The following is an 11,657-nucleotide window of genomic DNA, read 5'->3' as shown; positions in this document are numbered from 1 at the left end:
TCCCGAGATGAGAATCCATGAGCTGCGCTAAGTGATCCCAGGCAAGTGAATTCCCATCTTGGAGTCTCTTCTTCCCTATCTGTAAAATGAGGGGGGAAAGGTGAGATTAGCTTGTCCTAAAATCCCTTGCTGGATAATCTTCTACATCATGTCTGCAGCCAATGTTTGCAGAACCAGCGGGACTTGCTAAGGGGAAGAAGAATTCCAAATTCCATAATGTGTGTAGTTGGGCTCATGTATCTGCAGGTGGGGTGAGGTGGCCATTGTGACTTAGTGACTCAAGAACACTCAGTGGTTCCCTATTGCCCTCGGGATCAGGCCAAACAAACCGTCTTAGTCCTGCTTTCAAGTCTTCCGCCTCTGGCTTTATGTCCATCCTCCCCAATATGGATATTTGAGAGTGGTGGGTTTCCAACTTGTGGGACTCCAACTACCCTGAGAAACACATTTTACAACATGACCTGGTGTGCACACACGTGTACACACAAATACGAAGTGAAAAGTTTCATGAACAAAACTGACCTCCACTAAGCACAATTATCTCAGACATCTTCTATGCTTATTCTACTTCAGAAATAAAAATCTGGTCCCAACCTAAATTTTTCAGGACTGGCTAATGGGTCTTGACCTGCAGTCTGAGAAACACTAACCTTGAACTTTAGAGAACAATCTGGGTTGGTGTTAGATAAGGAGTAACTCTTACTAAGCAGAAGTAGATTGTACTGGCTTCCTGGGGTGGGGATGGGGGCTCAGTGTTTGACTCCTGCACCTCTCCTCACAGCATGTGCGCTGTGAACAGACGGACAGACAGACACAAACACACACAGGCACACATCACTCCCTTTCGCTCCCCTTCAGGAAAAGGTTTGTTGACTGAATCTCCCTTTCTCCCTCTGGCTCCTTCTCTTGTATCTATCTCTGTCTCTCTCACACACAGTCTGGGTTCCAGAAAGTCTGTATTCCGTAGGGCATTGCTTCTGGCCTTTGCTGATTGAGCCCAAGGCATCCATCCCAGTCAAGGGGAGAGCTGAGATGCTGTCTGATAGAAATTTGGTCTCTTTGACCTTCTCCTGCCCTTGCTCTGAGTCTGTTTCTCCTGGGAAAGATAAATGGTTTTCCCAGGGTGGGCCCTGAGCATTTCTGGGGTTTTTGGCTGAATACCACTGCAGCACCACCTCAAGTTCTGTAGCTGTTAATTCAGGGCTGGGGTGCCTGAGAACCCCCCAGTGGAGGAGGGCTCAGAGAATGGGGTGGTTCCTCTCGAGTTTCAGCCAATGACGGCCACATGGGAAGACACTGCATCGCCAGGTGTTTCAAATTCCTAGGAGAAGACAGAAATCTGGATATTTTTAAAAGCAAAATCCCTCAGCTCTTAAATGTTAAAACTAATTCAAATACAAAAAAAAAAAAATACTGTGTGGGCCAAATAAAACCTGTCTGTGGGTTGGAGCTGGCTGATTTATAAGCTCTGGTCTAGCCAGCTGCTCAGCAGCACCAGCAAGCAGAGGAAGGGGCCCACGAGGAGGCTGCGGAGGAGCAGCCCAGAGAGGCAGAAAGGAAGCCAGAGAGAGGCAGGAATGCCACCTCCTCCAGGAAGGCCTCCTGACCTATCTCTCCTGGTGGAAGACCAGAGCAGATCCTGGCTTAAGAGTTCAGCATGTACTCCCCAGGACTCAAACTCAGGGATACCCACCAGGTTAACAAGGTGGCTGGGTATATATTGCATGAGTCCTTTAGGACGGTGTTCTAGAACAGACCAAACGAACCTATGGTACCAACAGTCATCAGAGCAAGGGTTACCTCTGGGTAGGTGGGGACAGGGCAGACTCGGAAGGGATGGACTGGGAGCATCGTTGTGTATTTTAATAAGGATTTGGGTTTCACGGAGATCTGCATTTGTACTACACCTAAGATTTGTACATTTACTGCAAATTTTACCTCCAAAGAAAGTAAGAACTCTAGCTAACCCTATGCATGCCTAAGTATTGTGGAAGGAGGGGTGGTGTCCTGGGTCTTCAGTTTCCTTTGAAATGGATCAAAAAAGAAAATAAGATGGATGGAGGGAGGGACGGATATGTAGCAAAGCAAAATATTAATGGTAGAATCTAGGCGGCGGGTACCTGGATACTCACCGTGGCAGTCCTTGTTTTGTCCAGCTGTACCCAGATATGATTGATAGAGAACACTGCGTTCGTTTAAAGTATACAATGTAATGATTTGGTATACGTGTATATTACAAAATGATGATTACAGTAATGTTACTTAACATATCCATGGCCTCACACAGTCACATTTTGGCGAGAACTTCCAAAATCTCTCTTAGCAACTCTCAACTCTACATCCCGGTAGTTCATTATAGTCACACGCTGTCCATTAGATTCCCAGCACTTATACATCTCATAAGAGCAAATTTCACCCCTTCCCTCCCAACCCCACCCTGGGCAACCACCAGTCTGTTCTCTGTGTCTATGTGTTTGTTTGGTTTTATTCTACACATGAGTAAGAACAATATTTACCTTTCTCTGTCTGACTTATCTAGCATCGTGCCCTCAACGTCCACCCGTATGGTCACAAATGGCAGGATTTCTCTGAGTTGGTGGGTTTGTTTTCCTCCGATAAACACCCGAGGTGGGTTTGCTGGATTACGGGCATTTCTGTATAATGTTTTGAGGAGTCTCCGTGCTGTTCTCCACAGCGGCGACACCAGCTAGCGTTCCCATGAACAGTGCAGGAGGGTTCCTTGTTCTCCTCAACCCCACCAACAACACTTGTCTCTTGAGGTTTTTTGATACTAGCCGTTCAGATGGATGTGAGGTGATATCTCACGGCGGTTTTGATTTGCATTTCCCTCATGATGAATGAGGTCGTGTGTCTTTTCACGAACCCATTGACCGTCTGTATGTCTTCTCTAGAAAAATGTCTACTCAGCATCTTTGCCCACCTTATAATTGGATTCTTTGGGGTTTTCCCCACTGGAATGTTTTTTCAAATTCTTTATGTTTGAAATTTTTCATAACAAAATATTGAGAAGAAAAGAGCAGGACTATAAGTAGAGCACCAGAGTAGATAAACTAGCATCGGATTATAACCCAAACGTGAAATAAATATCTACAAACCCAAAATGACATAAATAAGTGATCGGATAAAGCAATCAATGTGACGAATGAAAGAGAATAGACAAATCTGCCACAGAGAAGAATTCCAAATGATTTGTGTTGATATTCTACCCTCAAGGCGATGGAGCGCACAACTCCCTATTCATTGAGGTTGGGCTGAGCATGGTGGCTTCCTTCTAAAGGGAACAGCATGAAAATTGGGAGAAGGGACTACGTAGTCCAGAAGCCTCACCAACATTGCCTCCCAGGGATAAGGACCAGCCTTAGCCATGCTCAGTCGTGCTCATTACGCCCTGCATACGGTGTGTTGAAAGTGGTACTTACCTGTGTGGTTTTCTTCCCTGTGACCCTCGTCTAATTATGGGGAAAACATCTGTCAGTCCCCAGTTGAAGTACATTCTACAAAATACCCAGCTGTGCGCCTCAAAACGGTCAAGTTCATCAAGAACTAGAACAGTCTGAGAAACTATTAGAGCCCAGAGGAGCGTATAGTGACATGGTGACAAATATAATGGGATACGGGCTCAGAAGGACACTTGGTAAAAAAAACAAAACAGCACAAAGGAGATCCTAATAAAATGCGGATGTTCATTAATCATAATGTCTTGACATTGGTTCATCAGCTGTGACAAACATACCACAGCCATTCACGACATTAGCAACAGGAGAAACCAGGTGAAGGGTTTATGGGAACTCTCCGTACCAGCCTTGTGATTTTCTGTAAACTTAAAACTAATCTAAAATAAAAATGTCACTTAAAAAAATCCAAATTAAAAAAAAAAGATAGGATAGTAAAAAAAAAAAAAAAAAGTCGGCTCACTGGTGTGAACAGGAAACAGCTTTATTCTCTCTCCCCCTGCCTTCACACACCATCTGTCTCTGAGTCCCCTCTTCCTCCCCCAGGGCTATATCTGGAGCCGATCTTCCAGAGTTTCTTGCCATTTTGGGGTTTTCCAACTGTCCCAATTTCAGGGGGTCAATAGTCCAGCCGAACTCAATACCAAAACCATCTGGCATCCAAAGTCATTCTCTGTCTCCTGGGGGAGGTCTGAGCTGACAAGTGTGGGGAGGGGGGCGCGGCGTCACTTTGTCCAATCTCCTCTTTGAGTCCTAGGGAAGCCACCTCCCCTCTCCTTCTACCCACTAAGAATTTCTGCTTCCCTTCCACAGGGGAAATTATTCACATTATTCAAATTAGCCAAATTACTGCTGGTGCCCACTGACCCCCAGGAAGGCACGTGGAGTCGCCCACGCTGGGTTTATTCCTCACTGCGGTGAGAGGGAGCCCACACCAAGCGCCAGGCTGCTCTGGGTCCCCCCTACATCCTTGTGCTGCAGTCCTAACCCCCCAGCGCCTCAGAAGTGACTGTGTTTGGAGACCGGCTCTTAAAAAAGAGGTAATTCCATTAAAGGAGGTCATATGGTGGGTCCTCATCCAATGTGATGATGCCCTTCTAAGAAGAGACTAAGACACAGGCGGGCCCAGAGGGAAGACCGTGTGAGGACACGAGGAGGCGGTGGCTCAGATCCTGACGGCAATTCTGATGTTTCCCCCACACACACCACCAACCAGCTGGGTATCTTCCAAGCCAAGCCAATTCTGACACTATCTACGTGGAGACAGCATCAGACCATCGGTCCCACGGACGCCTCCCACCACCTCCCGCCGACCAGCTCAGATTTCAATCTACCCACCAGATAGAGACCCGGGTTCCTGACCCCCTCACCCCCGCCCCCCCACCGTGGTTCTACTGATTTGCTGGAGCGCCTCACACAACGCAGAGGAACATTACACCAGTGTATGACTAAAGGACGTGACTCAGGGACAGCCAGATGGGAGAGGTGCATGGGGGTCTGTTGGGGATGGAACTCATCTCCAGCTCCCTCCCCTCTGCCCTGAGGAGCCACCCAGAGGTCACCTCTTTCTTTTAAAAATGTTTTAATTTTTTCACTGTTCCAAGATTCACTGTTTATGCACCACACCCAGTGCTCCACGCAGTGTGTGCCCGCCTCAGTACCCACCAGACTCACCCATCCCCCATCCCCCCCAAAACCCTCAGTTTGTTCCTCAGGGTCCACAGAGGTCCCCTCTTTACGGGAACGGCACACCTTCCCGGCTCTCATCACTCTGGAGACAGCAAGGGCCTTGGGTGGAGACCACATACATAGTCCTAGTGACAAACTGCAGAATGACCACAGCAGTCTTCAAGGGAAGGAGACACCGGCTGGGGCAACGCCTTGATCTTGGCTTTCCAGCCTCCGGCACTGGGAGAAAACACGCGTCTGTGGTCCAAGCCCCTGGTCTGTGGATCTCCATCACAGCAGCCCCAGCGACTAACACGGGGGGTGGGGGAGGGGGGTGCTGGAAACGAGCTCTCCTGGGATTCCCATGCAGGGGAGTCACCGGAGCAGCAGCGCCAAAGGGAGAAAGGGCTTTGCTCCAGGTTTGGGTGTTGTCAGGAAGTGGGGGCTATTCCGTGAGATGTCCTGGTGGGGTGGAGAGCCGCACATCTGCACCACAAGACCGGAGCTCCGGATTCCCTGCCGGCCAGGTCCCCGCTCCCCTCTCTCCCTGTCCCTCCCAGGCCCGGACTGATCTGGGCCCCGGAACACCGGCAGAGGTGATGGGTGTGAGCGCCAGGCTCGGCCCAGAGCTCCTGCCCGCCCGCCCCCTGCAGCAGGGCCCAGGCTGGCCCTGGGAGGCCCAGCCTGCATGAGAATGTGGACGGCCGACCCTTGTGCCAAACCTGAGAAGTGGCTTACCTGCTCCTCCCTGTGGTCCTGCCTGACCCTCCCATTTCCACTCTGCAGGACACGGGGCAGGGGGGGTTCCCCTCTGGGGGGCCCTTCTCGCTGTAGCTCCCCGCCGTGGCGGACGAGGCTCCTGCTGTGTGCTCAGGGTGCCTACAAGGATGGCCCAGGCAGCTGCTCACTTGAACCCTACGGTTTTGGGGACACCGGGCTCCAGCTGAGTCCCCTGCAGGCACCACAATGCCTTACAGTCTACATTCTGTTATTCAGATACAGAAAAGCCCACAGATCAAGAGCAGGTGGCTGGCACCAGGAAGATGGCTTGTCACAGTCACCAGTTCCCAGAGGAGGGGCTCTCCTCCCGGCTGGCAGGGGATAGACTTCTCATCGCATTCTTCTGGGACAGAGACGGAGACTGGGTCAGCGTCCTCGAGCGTCCCTTCCTCTCCTTGTAAGGGCACTAATCCCATCCCGGGCACCCCACCCCCCTGGCCTCGGCTAACCAGTCCCAGAAGGCCTCCCTTCCTAATGGGGCCACATCCGGGGCAGGGCTTCTATAGGGAGTCTAGGGGGGGACAACCGTTCAGTCCGTCGCACCCTACAAGAATGCACGTCCTACTCTGCAAACTACCCATCAAGGAATACCGCCCTCTTGTGAGCCTCACCTCAAAATGGGGGACCGGGCCAACGTGCCACTGTTGGCGCTGGGGACAGGCTCTCGGGGACGTCTGAGGACATCATTAAGACCTCAACCCAAGAGCACAGACAGCGGGAAAATCCCTCCCCTTTTTTAGGATTTTATTTATTTATTTGAGACGGCATGACCAGAGTGGAGGGGTTGTGAGGAGGAAGCAGGCTCTCCGCCGAGCAGGGAGCCCAATGCGGGACTCGATCCCAGGACCCTGGGATCATGACTAGAGCCGAAGGCAGAGGCTTAACCCACTGAGCCACCCAGGCACCTCTCCCTCTTTCTTAAAACCAGCTTAATTGAGGTGTAACTGATACTGCACAAATGTCTCACATACAGTTTGCTGACTCTGGACACGTGCAGACACCTTGACACCATCACCACAATCCAGGTACCACGCATGGCCAGACTTCCCAGTGTCCTCCTGCCTTGTCATCACACTTTCCAACACTCTCCTCTGGGAAGGGTTTTGCGTCCTGCCAGAAAATCAACCACCCAGCTCTCCAGAACTTTCCGTATAGGTTGGGTGGTCTTGTTTTGTTTTGCTTTTTGCAGCTTTAAATTTTTTAATTAAAAAACATTTTAATGGTAGTAAAATCCACATGACCTAAAGTTTACCATCTTGGCCATTTTTTTAAGAGGACATGTCAGTGGCATTAAGTATATTCACAATGTTACACAACCCATTTCCAGAACTTTTTCATCCGGCGACAGTGAAATTCCGTCCCCGTAAAGTGACTCCCCGTTCCCGCGCCCCCAGCCCCTGGCACCTACCGTCCTACCTTCTGTCTCCGTGAATGTGACTCCCGCTGCCTCAGGTAAGAGGGATCGTACACGGTCCTTTGTGACTGGCTCATTTCCTGCCACGTAATGTCCTCAAGTCCCTCTGTCACAGCCCGTGTCACGATTTCCTTCCTCGAGACTGAATAATACTCAGTCGTGTGGATCCATCATGTCTGGCTTCCCCACGCACCTGCTGGAACCACCCTCCCCCCCCTCATCCCCGGCTGCTCCCACTGCCTCCGGGCTACCGTGTGCGTGAACAGGAGGCAAGACTTCTGCTTGAGACTTTGCCTTCCGTTCTCCTGCATATGTGCCCGGGACTGGAATCACTGGGCGTGTTTGCTTTGTGTTTTCCACTTTCTATTGTGAAGTAATGTTTAGATGTAGAGAAGAGTGGCAAAGGCAGGATGGAGTTCCCAAGGCACCCCTCACGCCGTGTTCCCTGAGGTTAATGTCTGAAGTAAGGAGGGATCGTGATCATGCTAAACTGAGGGTCCCACACTGGCACGGGAGCCTTTGAAAGTCCCGGCTCCCACGAAGGTGTCCTCTCCAGTCCAGGATCCCACAGGACGTGTAGTGCCTCCCGGTCCGTGACCATCCTCGCTCTCTCCCTGTTTCTCACGACCTTGACAGTTTTGAGGAGGAGACATTGTGTCCAGCCTCCCTTCGTGTTTTTTTTTTTTCTTTTTTCCCCTTTAGTTTGGTTTTGTCTAATTTATTTTCACCAGTGGACTGAAATTGTGGATTTGGGGGTGGGGGAGAAAACCAGAGAGGTGATGTGCCCTTCTCGTTACACAGGCTGTTTTTTCCTGATGCTTTGTTGTTTTCTGGTGGTGGTGGGGACCCCAGGTACATGACTACGTGTGTATAAATCGTAGTACATATAAAACAGAGCTATGGGGGAAGAGGGGGGCAGCCAAGGGGGGTATAACCAGAGCCCCATTTTATGGGGCTGATGAGGAAATATTGTAGAGGAAGTGATACAAGAAGCTGTGGGGAGTTTCAAGCCAGAGTAATGGCAGGTGCAAAGGCCCTGAGGCAGAGAAAAGCTCAGGGCTGGAGGAACTGGGAAAACAGTTTGTATGTGGGGGTGGGGAGGCTGTAGTGAGCAAGAGAGAGAGGACACTGGCCAGGACTGCCTCCTTTAGGGTCTGCACTCTAAAGCAGCTTGGAGCTTCAGGCGACAGACACGGTTGGGGGTTCTGAGTAACTCTGGGCACAGCAGTGAGTCTGTGACTGGAGTTCGACAGGACAGGCGTGTGGGCCCAGACACTGCGAATGTGCTGAGCTCTAGTAGGTGTGCTGTAACGAAACCGTTTTCTTTATAGCATGACAGGCACGGAGGGGCAGGGATTGGCCACCAGCTCAAGAAAAGGCAGCATAACCCGCGACTCCTGTAATCCCTTCCGGACAGGTACGCCTCACCTGTGCTCGCAGGGAGGGGAGCGTCCCAGGATGTCCTCTCTGTCTCCTCTTGTTCCTTTCTTTTCTCTCCCTGCTTTGCACTTGCTGCCTTTGTGGACTGGGGACTGCAGCAGGGTCCTGCGCCAGCAGGAAGCCTCGCTCACGGACCAGCGGAGATGGCATCAGAGCTGGTTTGGTGGAGGAAGGGGAAACTCTGAACTCACCGTGGGGAAAGTCTGCATAGGGACCGTTTCCTCTGTGGAAAGAAGTGCCTGTCAATCCGAATCCTTGTGGGACGTGTGTTCTGCCTCCCTGTGGGGAAGCCCTGGTGCGTGCTGTCCCCACACCCTGAGAGCTTGCTTCTGACGCTCATTCCAACGGGCGTCTTGTCCACACCACGAAGCGACCTGCCGACCCCAGCTGACGTCCTGCAGTTCGTCTCGATTCCGACACCGACACCGACACCGTCTACCTGGAGGCAGGGTCCGGACCCTGCAGGGGAGGAACGGCCAGTCCCACAGGACTGCCCCTCCCCCCAGAGGCCAATCCAAGTCCTCATTGTCACGCAGGCTTCTGACCATCTGCCATAGATCAGAGGGTCCCACACCCCCCTCCTTGGATTTGATTAATTTGCAAGAGCAGTTCACAGAACTCAGAACGACATTTCACTTACCCGATCACTGGTTTATTATACATGATGCAACTCGGGAAGGCCCAGCTGGGAGAGATGTTCGCGGGCCAGTTACTGGGAAAGGGCGTGAGGCTTATGTTCCCTTTCCCTGCACCTCCAGCTTTGGGCCAACCCAAGAAGTCTCCAGACCTCACCCTTTGGGTCTTTTAACGGAGTCTTCATTACGTAGACCTGCTCAACGAACTCATTGGTCCCTGGTGACTGATTCTACCTCCAGCCATCATCAGGTGTTTTCCCAAAGTCACTTATTCACATAACAAAAGACATTTTTATTGTTCGCCTCCTGTAGGAAATTCGGAGGGTTTTAGGAGCTCTGTGTCAGGAACGTGGTGAAGACCAAACACTTATTTCTTATTATAGATCACAGCCTCACAGGTAGATAGTGGGCTCAGGTTCCGGGCTCGACCCATCATGTAGTCTCAACACGGTGATATATTCCTCTGGGGGGAGTTAAAACCAGGATGCCTTTTTTTTTGGTTAAGATTTTATTTATTATTTGAGAGAGAGAGAGACACAGCGAGAGAGGGATCACAAGCAGGGGGAGTGGGAGAGGGAGAACCAGGCTTCCCGCTGAGCAGGGAGCTTGATGCGGGGCTCGATCCCAGGATCCTGGGATCACAACCTGAGCCTAAGGCAGACGCTTAATGACTGAGCCACCAGGTGCCCCAAGACCAGGATGCCTCACCCCTTTGTTTCCTGCCCGTTCTGGGTAGGAAATCTGGCTCGATTCTCTAGTTCGTCCCGAGATTCCATGAACTACCCCAACATCGTGGCCATATATTTCTTCTCTGCCGAAACTAGCCCGTCGTTTTCTGCTGCTTGTAAACCAGGACTCGGAGTGGGTACAGTCGGAATAGGAGGAGTCACTTACCATTCCCGGCGCTCTTACCAACCAAACCAGAGCAAGGGCCCAGGATTTTCATTCACCGGCCGCTGCCGTAGCCTGTGCAGCTGCTAGAACGAAATACCGTGTGCAGGTGGTTTACGACCCGCAGACATGTATTCCTCTGTTCCGCAGGCCGGAAGCCCCAGATCAAGGCGCCGGCAAGCAGGTGTCTGGGGACGCGCTGTTCTCTCTGCGCCAGGTGAAGAGCCCAGAAAAAGACCTCCCCCTAGAGCCCAAGCCCCGTGGCTCCCTGATCTCAGGCTTCCCAGCCCCCAGAAATGTGAGAAGTAAATGTGGGTTTTAAGTCACCTCATCTGTGGTCTTCTTGGGACAGCAGCCCAAACTAAGACCAGACTGGGTGATGCTCTGCTGTGGGGGGCCGCCCTGTGCATCTCAGATGCTTCCTGTATTAGCAGCATCTCTGTCCTCCCCCTGCTAGATGCCAGGAGATGCCTCTCTCCCGAACTGTGACCATCAAAGACGTCCCCAGACGTTCCCTGAGGTCTGTAGCTGGGACTCATCTATTATCACTGCTGATTCCATGACTCAATGCTAATTATCCAGTGGATTCCAGGGACACCACTGCAATTACCCAGCCGGCTCTGGGAGCTCCTTGTGCAATTACCCAGCTGGTTCCTAAGACTATGCCGTGGTTTCCTAGCTCATTCCAGCGACTTTACATCCTTCGGTGACTCTGCATAATTATGGACAATTCCTAGAACACTGCCGTAATATCTGGCCTTTTGCAGAAATCTAATCGTAATTGCCCAATTTGCTTATTTTATTTGTTACGTAGAGTGCTATTGAGGCCTCCAATATTTCAGTCCCTTTTCTGGTACCAGGAACATAGATGGAATTCTGATTCTATCATGTCCTCAAAGAGCTTACAGGCTGTTGGGAGAAGAGATTAAGACACGGATTCACCCAGAGAAATGACATAGGCGGCACAGAACTTGGTGTGACTGTGGAGGGAAGACATCAAGGCTTCCTGTACAGCTGGGTAGTCTGTGCACTGCACAACCTCGGGGTCATCATCCCACAAACTCTATTTTCAGCGCACCCCCCTGGAAACTTTGAATGCAGGGAGACTTCTGAGACAGGCATCCAGCTGTCAGCCCGATACAGGTCAAGAGCAGGAGGGAGGGAGGAGGCCTGGCTCCCAGCAAGAGGGGGAGAAAATTCCTGAAGACTGTCCAGGCTGGAAGAATGGCACCTCCCTGCTGGGGGCGGGGGGGGGGGGCTCCGTGTCCTAGTAGAGATCCAGGAGGGAACTGCTGATCCAAGTGTGCTCCATTTGGTGCCTTCAGGGTCACTCCCACCTCCGTTAGGGGACTGCAG

This window comes from Martes martes (assembly GCF_963455335.1).
Source record: "Martes martes genome assembly, chromosome: 17".
Taxonomy (NCBI): domain Eukaryota; kingdom Metazoa; phylum Chordata; class Mammalia; order Carnivora; family Mustelidae; genus Martes; species Martes martes.
The sequence above is the reverse complement of the archived record's forward strand: the minus strand, read 5'-3'. Positions refer to the sequence as shown.